A 13961-nucleotide genomic window follows, 5' to 3' on the forward strand; every position below is an offset into this window, starting at 1 on the left:
TCTTTATTTTTTTCTTCTTTTGCTGAAATAGATCCCAGTATCTCATAAGTCTGATTACTAGGACACTTCACTGTACACAAAGGCAGTGTTGAAAGCATTTCCAGACATTTCCAAGGGCAGATGCCAAGGTCACGCGTGAGTGTGTCTGTGTGTGTAAATGTGTGTGTGCTAAGCGTTCATTAGCAACCAATCTCATAGACCCCAGCACACCGTACCAACATGCTTCCTGCAGCTGCCCTTCAGAAGTGATGTGTACAATTACACATTCAAATTCATCCCCAGCCACCAACACTGATTTCTTTCACTCTTATTTCCTAAATACATAATGCAGGTTTTTAAATATAAAATTCCAATGTTAACAAGCCTTAAAAGAAACCATTTTACAGCCTTTGCCTTTTCAAGCCTGAAAGAAAAGCTCAAATAACTACAAGTGCAAAGCACAGGTAACATTGCTTCTTCATTTATCCCTTCAAACCACAAGATGTGGGAGATATTACTGTTATTTGTGACATTCATGTCATATCACCTTAATGTCCGGAAGTAGAATTTATGATGTCTGTATTTGATTCATCCTAGCTACCTACAGGGATAAAAATGAGATGACTTTATTACTGTGGAATAGAACAGATGATCTTAGAGCTGAAGGGAACCTAAAGATCCCACACTCTAAGCCTCTAATTTAATTTTACTAGTGAAGGTAAAGTGATTTACCCAATAGGCTCCTACTATGAACCCAAAACAAAAGCACACATGGAAGTCCCTGGGCTGCCCCTCCACTCCCACCCATGCCCGGTCCTACACCCTAAAGTGTCTGGGAGCATGCATGTGAATATGCTAGCCTGCACAATCGTGCTCTTCTATACTAAGCTCTTTATGGTTTTTTTAGCCCCTTTTAATCATTGTCCTCAAAAGGCGATGCCTGAAAAAAGTCTTTAAGTTCTGATTTGCAACCCTGTAAAATTGATCCTGCTGAATAAGCTACTCCTTGTGATCTTTAGAATTTGCTAGGAAGACTTGATTAACTTTCTGAAGTTCCCAAAGAAGGGACAGATTCAGGAACACCAGTTGGGAGAAGTGGAGGAGAAGAGGCAAGAGGATGGAAGCAGGGGATTAGTGAAAGTCTAATACCAAGTAGTGAGCCCCTGCCCAACTCAACCTCCATTCTCTGGTGACCAGCCTTAGCTCTCTGGCTAGGAGAGTGGAGGATGCTCTCTGGATAAACAGATTGAGCAGGAGAACAGACCTACAGATGCCAGTATTTTAGGGTCACTCAACAAAATGGCCATCTCTACCCATAATCCCACAGTGAAGCTAACCAGGAAACAAGGACTAGCCTTGAACACAGAGCTTCACTCCACTCTCAAGGGGCTCACTCTTATGAGTAAGGACTGACAAAGAGGAGCAGATGTCAAGGAAGTCTTCAACAAGCAAGGCAGAGACAAAAAAGGAAAAACTAAAGAGGAACTCAAAAGATTCAGCAACTATACGGCAAGAAAAGTAACAGCCACAAACACTTTATAACCACATTCCTCAGAGGGAGACAAGAATACACTATATCCATAAAACAAGAACTGGTAGGCTCTTGGAAGTTAACATTTGAAAACTGAAATCAGTAGAATTGCTAGGAGATAAATTTAAGGAAATAGACCGGTGAGCAAAACAAACAAAAGCCCCTATAGATTTCTAACAGGAGAACAGAAAAAGAAATAATAAAAAAAATAGAGGATCAAACTGGGAGATAGATTTAATTAAGAATTTCTGAAAGAGAGAAAATGGAAAGGAGGTAATTACTAAAGAAGTAATAAGCAACATTTCCAAGAACTAAAGGATGTTGGTTTTCAAATGCATATGAAAGCCCAGCCCCCCAAATGAGGAAAGGCCAAAACCAAGGGTTTCATGGAGACTGCAGTAGGGCTGGTTTTGTCTCCCTGGCAACTGCGCACTGGTCACTGATTAGTTCTCCCGTTTCTTGCTGGCACTGGACTCTGTTCTAAAATACAGGCCATGTGTCTGGGACTGGAGAACGTGTGAATTCTTAGTTAAGCCCAGACTACTGCAACTTCCAACTTCCTTGGAGTTGAACCCTGAGTCAGCTCAGTTGCTAAGGACCTGCTTCAATTCAAATGGGTCCTCTTGCCCCTCCATTTAGCTAGGACCAGACCCGATGATTACCCCGTCCGCAGGGTGCTCTGTGTCACTCTGTTCACCAGAGAAGACCCTAGATAAAGCTGCCAGCTTGGTTGGATCCCTTTTATTCTGTGATTTGGAAGGCAGGCCACCCCTCCCATGCATGTTCAATGGCAAAGTTGGTTCCTGATCTCAACCCTGACTGTTCCTAACTTATCCCTTTTCCCTGCTGGCCTCTGTACCCAACGGCTTAGCCTAAAGTGGTTATTTAAATGACATCTCATTATCTTATAGTTGAAATACATGCTGAGTATTGTCTGGGCCATATATTTGAGTCAGGAGACACTATAGGCCTTCAACTATATGATCTTAATAAACGAATTAATGAATGAATGGATTAACAAGATTACATGCCTGTAGAATTTGTTGGCATAAAATATTTTAATGAGTTTCTAACTAAACACATAAGCCAGATCACCCAAATGAGGTCATTTGAGTAAGAGAAGAGAGAAACCAGGAAAGCAGCACAAAAGAAGCCGACAATGCTCCCAGCCTTACCTTCTGCAGGTATTTACTGAGGCCCACCATGGGTCAGGCACTGCCATAAGCACTGAGGGTGCAATAGAGGGTAAGATAAGGCCCTTCTCTTGTGGAGCTCATCTTCCAATAGGGCAGACAATAAACAATGAATACATTTTGCTCACCTGTTTTATTTCAGAGTATGACTATTTGCCAGACAGTGCTCCCAGGGCTTTCAATAGTAACTCATTTAATTCTCACAATCTTATGAGATAGGCACTATTAACATTCCTATTTTTCAGAAGAAGAAACGGAGGAACAGAAAAACTAAGTACCTTATCCAAGGTCTTCCTCCTCCCGACCCCGCCCCCCAGCTGTCAAGTCACAGAAGCAGGCCGCACATGCAGGCCGCCAGCTTCAGGTCGTAGGCCTTACCAGCTGCCAGCCTGCTGGCCTCGGGCAAGAATAGGCTTTGTGGAGACAGCAGAGTGAGGGGCTAGAACGCCATGGGGTGCATGTGCCGCTTTAGATAAGAAGGTCAGAGAGTGTCTTTCTCAAAAGAAGGCATGCCTGTGGCCCTCTGTGTGCTTTGGAGCTCAAAGGAATCTGCAAAATCGAGGACAGTGAAACTTTCCCCCTTCCCATCCTCACGATTAATTTAAAAAGAAATCAGAAGTTTCTTGTTTAGCAAATGATGTCTAACTTCTGAAATTACGGCAGGGTCGCAGTTGCCAGGAGTGGCATCCACAGTTGCCTCCAGGAACAGTTGCCATGGCTTCTTGGGAATATTTTTATTTCCTCTGATGACTATGAGTTAGATTCTGTAGGTGACACAATTCTCACCCATTTCAGCTACGTGATACACTTCTTTACTTTTCTTTAAAGGTGTTAGTTTATTACTCCGTGACTGTTTCTATCCTTATATTTATCCTCTCTATTTGGAATTTTTTTATGATTGCTCTAAAACATCACATCTGCAGGAAACCAGTCTCTACATTTCATCTCTTTGGGTTCTCATCATGCTGACCAGTGTCTAAATTTTATTTACATCACTTGGTAACAAAATGGCAGAACTAAAGTGCCGAACCTTTCTTCAGCCATAGTGTACTTTCTGCAATTGGAAGACCCTTAGAAATGCACTGTTACAGTAAATATGATGAAGGCTTTCCTGGAAATGGCATGAGCAGAGTGGTAGAAGCTAGCATCCTTATGTAAACTGATTTATTCACTGTTAAATGCCATACATTTTCATTAGGTGATCAAAAGAAATGACATCATTGTTCAAATGCTCAGCCCCGATATTTAAATTCTTTCTCCTTAATCTTAATGAAGGCATATATCACAGCAGTGGAGTGGGATGACATTTAAGACACTCATACTCTGTGATTAGACATGGATCATTCAGAGGTTAGGCTTCAGGCTAGCCACGATCCTGACATGTTCTATATAGCAATCGTGGTAATTACAAAACTTACAATAATAAGAATAACAAATGATATCTTAGTTTTTAGACTGCACCTTGAGCTTCTTCTCAGCCTTGCGTTACATAATTGGTAGTGGGGAGGAGCTTCTATTACATGTCAGGCCCTGAACACAAGGAGTGGGAGAGAGGGTAAGGGGCTTCTGGGAAGATGAAAATTGCAAGAAGGCAGCTGGAAATAGAATCTAAGTTTATTAATCAAGGTTCACCAGAGAAACAGAAACCATTGATTTATTTTAAGTCATTAGCTCACGTGATTATGGAGGTTGGCAAGTCCAAAATATGCAGGGTAGGCTGGAAGACTTGAGACCCAGGGAAGAGATGATGTTGCAGTTTCAGTCTGAAGACAGTCAGGAGGCAGAATTCCCTCTTCCTCTGGGGACTTCAGTGTTTTCTCCTAAGGCCTTCAGTGGATTGAATGAACCTTACCCACACTGTGGAGCATAACCTGCTTTATTCAAAGTCTACTGATTTAAATGGTAATCTCATGTAAAAAAAAATACCTTCACAAAAACATTCAGACTGCTGATTGACCAAATACCAGGGTATTGTGGCCTAGCCAAGTTGACACATAAAGTTAATCATCACATTAAGGGTCAAATTGAAATCATCCAGTCCCATTTTATAAACCAAGCTAAAATCCCTATTACTCAGAAATTCATCCAGTCTCTGCTTGAACACCTCTCAGAATAGAACTCTCAACATTTTTTAAATTATGCACTTTTATACTGAAAGAGAATCAGACTGACCAAAAATCTGTAAGATTATTAAAATTGACATTCATATAGCTTTTACCTAGATTCACCCACATATTCCCTCTCCTCATATATATATATGTATGTGTATATATATAAAATTTCTGTTTTTCTTCATATATATTGCTGAGCTGTAAACAAGTCCAAGCTTATACCACTTGCTGCAAAATAGCCAATAAGTTGAGAGACAAGGTGTTGGGGAAAGGAAGGCAACTTTATTTTGGACAGCCAGTAAACCAAGAATATAATGTACTGGTGTCCTAAAGAACCATCTTTAGTTAATAGAATTTTAGGCCGCGTTTATGTTAGGGGAAGGCGAAAAGGGAGAAAGTTGAGATCAAGAGGTGATCAATGATCACAGACATATGGGTGGCAACAAGGGTCTCAGGGAGGGTTGTGAAACTGCATTTGGTCAGGTCACAATGCTCCTATAAATCTTTAACATAGCATGGTTACTTATGTGTACACCATCCTTGTCTCCTCAGGGATTTGTTTTGGGAAGGGACTATTATCCTTGCTTTAAAGGTAAACTGTAAATTCCTCCCATAATTAGTTTGGCCTATGTACAGAAATAATCAAAAGCAGTTAACCTAAATGATATCATTGTGCAGGGTGCTGGGGGGCACTGGTGGGGTTAGGAGCCAAGTGGAACTAGTCATGCTAGACCTGCTTTCACTACTACAATTTCTGCACTGTTGAAGGTCATTCCACAGTCTTGTGGGATTGGGTACAAAAGAATTTTGTCTCTCATCTGCCTATTTCTTGCTGGACAAGGTTGATGACGAACAAGTTGATGAGGGGCGCCTGTAGAATAAAATCATTTGACCTGCCTAAGGAAATATTCCTTAGTGCTTCTTTTAGGAGCAATGATCATGGACATCTTCTTTCTTGCTTTGATAGTTTTAGTCAAACTCATGCAACCTTTGGTTACACAATACCTAGTTAGTTTTACTAGTCTGTAGGCCACCAGGACAAAAGAAGAATATTAAGGCCCAATTTAAGAATGCTTTCCAGGATTAACTGAATTCCACTAGGGATCCCAGAGAATAGGTCTATAAACAAGTCCCCGAAAGTGCCCAGATTAATTCTGCTTTGGTGTTCTAAGGTTTGTTGAAGTCAGGTAGCCTATTGTATAATTTTATTAATATGGGTCTCTACTTTAGAGGAGGAATTAATGTAAGTGCAATAGGTGGCTTAACCTAGGGAGGTCATTTGGTCAATAGAAATTACACTTGTAGGCTTGTGGGTCTTTATTATTTCTTTGCACATAATGTGTAATGCAGTGCTGAGTAAGAAAGAAGCATGGACCTCTGGGTACGAAGTTATCAATCAGACCCTGTAGGTGATTGGAGAAACAGGCTTCAGGTTGGTGCAAGAGTAATTGCAGTTTTTGCATTGTTGAAATTTGCCGTTTGATATTGGAATACATTTTTAAATAAATGTGGTTATGTTATTCATCATTTTAATGCACAGTTCTCGCTTTTTTTTTGTTAATGACTTATTACTTGCTATTTGTTTTATATTTATTATAGACGATGGAAATGAAGTCAGACAAAAAGCAAATTCGAGTGATTTTCTTATTCGAGTTCAAAATGGGTCATAAAGCAGCAGAGACAACTCTCAACATCAACACGCATTTGGCCCAGGAATTGCTAACGAATGTACAGTGCAGTGGTGGTTAGAAGTTTTGTAAGGAGACGAGAGCCTTGAAGATGAGAAGCATAGTGGCCAGCCATCAGAAATTGACAATGACCTATTGAGAACAATCATCAAAACTGATCCTCTTACAATTACACTTTTTTGCTGAAGAATTCAGTGTTGACCTTTCTATGGTCATTTGGCATTTAAAGCAAATTAGAAAGCTGAAAAAGTTCAATAAGTGGATGCCTCATGAGCTGAGTGAAAATTTAAAAAACTGTCATTTTGAATTGTCATCTTCTCTTATTCCAAGCAACAACAATGAACCATTTCTCAGTTGGATTGTGATGTGCTATGATAAGTGGATTTTATACAACACCTGGTGATGAACAGCTCAGTGGTTGGACCAAGAAGAAGCTCCAAAGCACTTCCCAAAGCCTAACTTGCACCAGAAAAAGGTCATGGTCACTGGTGGTTTGCTGCCGGTCTGATCGACTACAAATTTATGAATCCCAGCAAAACCATTGCATCTGAGAAGTATGTGCAGCAAATTGATGAGATGCACCAAAAACTGCAAAACCTGCAGCTGGCATTGGTCAACAGAAAGGGCCCAATTCTTCTCCATGACAACGCCTGACTGCAAGTCACATAAACAGTGCTTCAAAAGTTAAACAAATTGGGCTATGAAGTTTTGCCTCATCTGCCATATTCACCTGACCTCTTGTCAACCGACTACTACTTCTTCAAGCATCTTGACAACTTCCACAACCAGTAGGATGCCGAAAATGCTTTCCAAGAGTTCACTGAATCCTTAAGCATGGATTTTTACACTACAGGAATAAGCAAACTTATTTCTCATTGGCAAAAATGTGTTGATTGTAATGGTTCCTATTTTGATTAATAAAGATATATTTGAGCCTGGTTATAATGATTTAAAATTCATGGTCTGAAACCACAGTTGCACCAACCTAAGTAAAATTGTATACAGTTTAGGAAGACAAATCTGGCAGTGGGAGAGTTTAGCAGAAGAGGCAATAGATTGCGAGATCCTAACTAAAGAGTTGTTTTGCCAAGCAAATGAAAATCCCCAAAGGACAAACATGGCTTTATTCCAGCAAGTTTAATTGATGAGTGAATATTTGACAGCACTTTGAATGGCCCTGTCAACTTGGCAGCAAATCAGTGTTCAAGTCCTTGTTTTTTCAGTCTTCGGAGGACACAGTCTCCCAGTTGAAAATGATCTAGCGCTACATCTGTGGGATGAGTGGTCCTGCTAGAAGCAAACTCATGAACAGAAGTCAGTATAATGCCCAGAGTCTTAACATATTTGGCAATTGCTAAATCTCTTAAAGCATCAGTTGGCGGTCCCACTGGAGCAGACACCTCAAATAGCCTACCATAAGGGACTCAATTTGAGTCTACTTCAGAGAGCCACTGTAATCCACAACAGGGCAACCAGCAATGACTTATCCCAAATCAAATTCATTTCTTGACATATTTTGACAATGCTTCTTTTGAGAATATGGTTCATCTTTTCAGTTTTTCCCATCAATTCTGGTCTCCAAGATGACAATCTAAAGATTGCACTAAGGGGTAAGTCACAGTTTCCCTCAACACCACTGTAACCATCATAGTCTTTGAATCATAGGATAGATGGGTGTTAACTACAGAATATATGTCCCTCCCATATTAATAGGAAAGGCAGTAAGTTTATTCTCCATTGTCAGTTGTATCTGGGGTTCCTGTGTGGATATAACAGGTTAGCTAAACATACATACTTAATAGGTTACAGGAAAAGCTATGATTATTCATGAACATGGTTCTGACACATGCATATTGAACAAACATGCATGTAACATATGATCTATGTTTAGCTTGCAGTGGAGACTTAACATTTAAATGTAACCAGTCTGGGAATAGACCAGTCCCATTAAACAGCTGCATCTTATTTTAGGAGATGGCATGGCAGATGGGCTTTCAAACAGAAGAAAAATAAAGGTTATTGTTGGGAACAATCTATAAACCAGTTTTCTTAGAGTCTAGCAGGTAGTCAATTGAGGTGATCAGATGTAAGACTTAAAAGCATCTTTAATTTTCACCTGTATCACAAGGTATAAGATTCAGCTTGCAGGACCTCGGGAAAAAAGGTAGTAGCAATTTCATTGAATCAAAGTCAGAAAAACGAACACATCAGCCTTTTGTTGTTGCTCTTACCTTAATATATTTATTGCATCTTGCTGGGAATTCTTTCAGAAGCCTGCATTCTTCTAGTGGAGTTTGTATTTGGGGATTTTGCATTTGGTGCTCAGTCACACTGCCCTATACTTTCTAGATTATGATAATTTCTCAACCAATTGCAGAATTTATCATGAGAGGTAGGTTAGCGAGGTTATTTAAAATTTTATTCTTCCTTTTTAACTTTCTTTATTTAATTCATTTATCTATTTTATATTTCAATAGTTTTTAGGGAGCAAGTGGGTTTTGGTTACAGGGATAATGAACACATCAGCTTTTTAGAGTCTAGTTTTATTTCTAGTCCAATGGCACAATCTGCAAAGTTATCAGAAACCTGTATTCAAAAACACTCACCCAAGTCCTTTACGTGAACTCCCCAAAAGAAGCATGTTTTGAACTGTAGCTGCTAATAAAATGCTTTTTGAGAAGAATTAAAGTAAAACAATAATTGAGAGTGATAAAACTCTTATGACAGTCATGGTTAAAAGTCCATACAACAATTTAACATAAGTATTATTACTGATAACATATACTGAGACATATCAGAATTATAGGAATCTCAGATAATTTTGGAATACATACTAATAACACATTTACATAAATATAACCCAAAGAAAGTTAAATACAATTTTATATTTTACAATGCTTCTTCCATAATTTTAATAGGCCTAATTGACTCAATATGTCCCTCTTGGACCTCTAAACATTTAGTTTGAGGTCATAACACTGAATTTAGAATTTGATTTTGGAGAATTCGTCAAATATCAAAGATTTAAAACATTTGATATCATAAAATAGTATTACAAGTCACTGTAAAGTAAGTCATTTAATTAGCTAAAGTGATAGCTCAAAGATTTCAAAAAAGCAAAAATCTTATTTTAACATAGGAGACTGTTATTAGTCTGTTCTCTTACTGTTATAAAGAAATACCTGAGACTGTGAAATTTATTAAAAAAAGAAAAGAGGTTTAGTTGACTCACCGTTTGGCAGGCTATACAGGAAGCACGATGCTGGCATCTGCTCAGCTTCTAAGGAGGCCTCAGAGAACTTAAAATCATGGCAGAAAATGAAGGGGGAGCAAGCCAGAGAGAGAGGGGGAAGTTCTACACACTTGTACAAACCAGATCTCACAAGAACTCATTCACTATCATGAGGACAGTACCAAAACGATGGCACTGAACCATTCATGAGAAACACCTGTATAATCCAATCACCTCCCACCAGATCCCACCTCCAACATTGGAGATTACCATTTGACATGAGATTTGGGTGGGGACAAAGATCTAAACCATATTGGATATCCATCTTAGAAAGACTATTATAAATAATTCACTTTTAATTATCGCCAACTTAATCACATACAGAATTATAAATTTTCTTCTCATTATAATCTTCCCTACCCAAAACACATCTTTATATTAATAACTTCCTTCACACCTCTCTTCTGCTTACTGGTTCTTTTCTATCTTCTTTCATAAATAATCTTTTTGTTGTTTTTTGAGACAGAGTCTCACTGTGTCACCCAAGCTGGAGTGCAGTGGCGTGATCTCAGCTCACTGAAACCTCTGCCTTCTGGATTCAAGGGATTCTCCCACCTCAGCCTCCTGCATAGCTGGGATTAGAGGTGCATGCCAGCATGCCAGCTAATTTTTGTATTTTTAGTAGGAATGGGGTTTCACCATGTCAGCCAGGCTGGTCCCAAACTCCTGGCCTCAAGTGATCTGCCCGCCTTGGCCTCCCAAAGCGCTAGGATTACAGGCCCATATATAACTTTTAAATAACCTTCATATTATATACAATCATTATTTTTCCCAATAAAAGTACAACTTTATGTCTTTATTATAACTTATTCTCTAATCAAAAACTGCATCTTACCTTGGTTCACTTTATATACAGAATTATATATTAACTAGAATTATTATCTTTAATAATCTTAAATTTTAGTAAAAACCTAGCAAGCAAGAAATATTGAACTGTCTGTCAGATACTAATATTTTATAGATGAAATGACTCCACAATTTTTAGAAACACATTTCCCCATATTATTAGCCTTTCTTAATTGAAAGTGACCCAGACAGCTAACGAGCATCCAAACTAAATTTAAATATTAAAGCTACACAAAAAGTTTATCTACAAGCATTTATTTCATTCATATTTACTGAATTCATTCATTTTTAGCAGTTTATCTAGGTTACTTGTTAGAACTGAGATACTAGACAAACCTAGTCATCATTTAAAGTTATTTTCCTGTTACCCTATTTTAAAGCCTGTGAATATCAGGTGTTCACCTAAGTTAGAATCGTAAAGTTAAACACATGGATATTTTTGTCAATAACCCAGAATATTTAACTGTTTTTTCTGAATCAACAATATTAGTCTTATTTGTCAAAAAATTATACAAAGAAATATTATTCTGTTTTTGTCTGGATTTATAGTCTTATGACCTTTGTGCCAAACCCTGACACCTTGAAATTTCTAGCAGAAGCAAATATAATCAGTAAACCCAGACAAAAATGGATGCTGATAATTATGAAGACATTTCTATTTTTTAACCAATACTTTTTAAAACTGTTTACTTATTAAATATTTACTTAAGTCATGTGAACTCGAAAAGCATTTGAACTTGTTTATTTAATTTACAAGCACTCATTTACTTAAGCAAACTATGTATATGTAGATGTGTTTATGTATATGTACACTTACATATATACACATACACAAAGTTTCCAATAGCTTTTACCTTGGAACTCTAGCCACGAGATAGTAATACAAACTCACTACTTTATAAAAGATAGCTGGGTACAAATTATGTCTCTCACAGAATTGAGACTTGTTCACATGGTTAAATTTAGCCCAAATAAATAATCCAACGAAAGCTGTAGACCAAAATTTGGATAAAACAATCTCTATGGCAGTTTGATTTTTAAAAACCTATTTTACCCTTTTGTTTCCTTTAGTTTCAAATGAGTTTCTCATGTTTACATTTTAGCTAGACTATAAACAGTGAGTTGTATCTGAACACCAATAGCTTAATAACAGCAGATTCAAAGCAGTCAGAAAAGAGAAATAGCTTTAGAAGCCTCTAACTGTATAGTTAGTTGCAGGTTAATCATTTGAGCTCTAAATTTTCCTTACTGTAATTTGCCCATCAGTTTTTAAATATTCACCAAGCAGGTCGTAATATATAACCAGCTAGAGTCCCAGAAAATCAGGCATGCCTTTGAACTTTCCCATGTTTTTAAACATGTAAGCCTGGGGCCCAAAGAAACAACCGACAGACAAATGCAAATGAATTTGTTCTCAAATCAGGTAAAAGTCCAACAACTATTCTCCTCTCTAACAGGGTACCCCAATCAAATATAAAAACAAAGTGACTTCTTCTGAGGAAAAGCCCAAACAGAGGGCTTTTGTTCCCACTTGCTTGCTAGTGTTCCCAGTTGTATACACTGAAGCAACTTATTCTACTTCCCAATTGAATCCATCAACTCGCAGGAGTTTGTTGGTTCCTTGCTTCAACAATGATGTATTTGGGCAGCCAGTGCTATCCTGAGGAATTAAGGGCAGAACTCACAGAACAAATGGCTCTAACAGCTGCTAGGGGTTTACCCAACAATTCCCTGGATAAAGTCAACTGACCATGAGCAGTCACTCCAGGCTGATGAGATTGCCAAATTTGTAAACAAGTCCAAACTTATACCCCTCTTGTCACAGAACAGCCAAGAAGTCAAGAGTCAAGGTGTTGGAACAAGGAAGATTTTATCAGACAGCCATCAAGCCAAGAAAATGGTGGACTAATGTCCTAAAGAACCATCTTAAGTTAATAGAATTTTAGGCTCCTTTTATGTTAGGGGAAGGGGAAGAGGGAGGGAGTTATGATCAAGAGGTGGCTAATGATCACAGACATCTGGGCAGCAGCAATGGTCCAAGGGAGTCTTGTGAAAATTGTATCCTTGGTTAGGTCAAAATGCTTCTATAAATCTTTAACATAGCATCGTTACTTGTGCGTACACTATTCTTATCTCCTTGGGGCCTTTAGTTTTGGGAAGGAACTGTGATCATCTTTGCTTCAAAATTAAACTATAAACTAAATTCCTCCCATAGTTATCTTGGCCTATGTGCAGAGATAAGTAGAAGCAGTTAACCTACATTATATCACTGCAGGGGAGGGAGTCAGGAGCAAAATGGAGCTAGTCATGTTAAGCCTCCTTTTCACTGCCACAGAACCACTTGTAAGTTGCAGAGAAAATGATCCTTTACCCTTATATTTTTTAGAGTGTATCTCCAAGAACAAGAACTTAAATAAGCCTAGTGTAATTATCAAAATCAGGAAAATGAATCCGGATACATTATCTAATATACAAGCTACATTCAAATCTCACCAATTGTCTCCAAACTGTCTGTTAGAGCAGCTTTTCTTTTTCCAAAGCAGATCTAACCCAGGGTCATGCACATATCCGGTGGTCACATTCCTTTATTTTTATTTTTATTTTTTGAGACAGTCTCACTCTGTTACCCAGGCTGAAGTGCAGTGGCCCAATCATGGCTCACTACAGCCCTGACCTCCTGGGCTCATTCAATCCTCCCACCTCAGCCTCCGGAGTAGCTAAATTACAGGCATGCACTACCACATCTGGCTAATTTTTTGTGGAGACAGTGTTTTGCCATGTTGCCCACACTGGTCTTGAACTCCTGGGCTCAAGTGATCCATCTGCCTTGGCCTCCCAAAGTGCTGGGATTACAGGCATGAGACATCATGCCTGGCCTTTATTCTATAGTTTAGTTTAACTGGTATATTTCTCAGCCTTTCTTTGTTTTTCATGTTATTCATATTTTTGAGGCATGCAGGGCCATTGGTTTGTAGAGTTTCTCCCCTATAAAAGTATATTTCTCCTTTTGTGAAAATGGGGACTTACTTTGAGCAACTATGTCCCATTCCAAACAATCCTCATCCAATGGTTTTATCAACCTAAGAGAAAAAGCTGTAGCAAAACTAATATAAGTAGAAAGTTTATTCAGGCTGAGTTTGAGGACTGCAGCCCAGAAGCATAGATCGAAGTTGCCCTGAATATATTCTGCAATTAGCAGCAGTTACAAGTGGGTTTTAAAAGAAAAAAAGAAGTAACTCCTAAGTTGTTTACCATGAGTTTACATTAAAATAATATAAGCTATTGATTGACTATACATTGTTTTTTCTATCACAAATTCCA

At 38.4% G+C, this 13961-nt stretch overlaps 1 long non-coding RNA gene across 4 annotated transcripts in view; it reads right to left on the minus strand.

Moving 5' to 3' along the window:
- The window catches only part of LOC112429159 (uncharacterized), a 94781-nt gene extending 90232 nt beyond the window's left edge, over window positions 1–4549 (minus strand). For all 4 annotated transcript variants that reach the window (XR_011623601.1, XR_003021312.2, XR_011623602.1 and 1 more), the window contains exon 1: window positions 4380–4549. This is a non-coding gene — a long non-coding RNA (uncharacterized lncRNA). The remainder of the gene's footprint in view (window positions 1–4379) is intronic.
- Window positions 4550–13961: the final 9412 nt, after the last annotated feature.

This window comes from Macaca nemestrina, chromosome 5, assembly GCF_043159975.1.
Source record: "Macaca nemestrina isolate mMacNem1 chromosome 5, mMacNem.hap1, whole genome shotgun sequence".
Classification (NCBI taxonomy): Eukaryota; Metazoa; Chordata; class Mammalia; order Primates; family Cercopithecidae; genus Macaca; species Macaca nemestrina.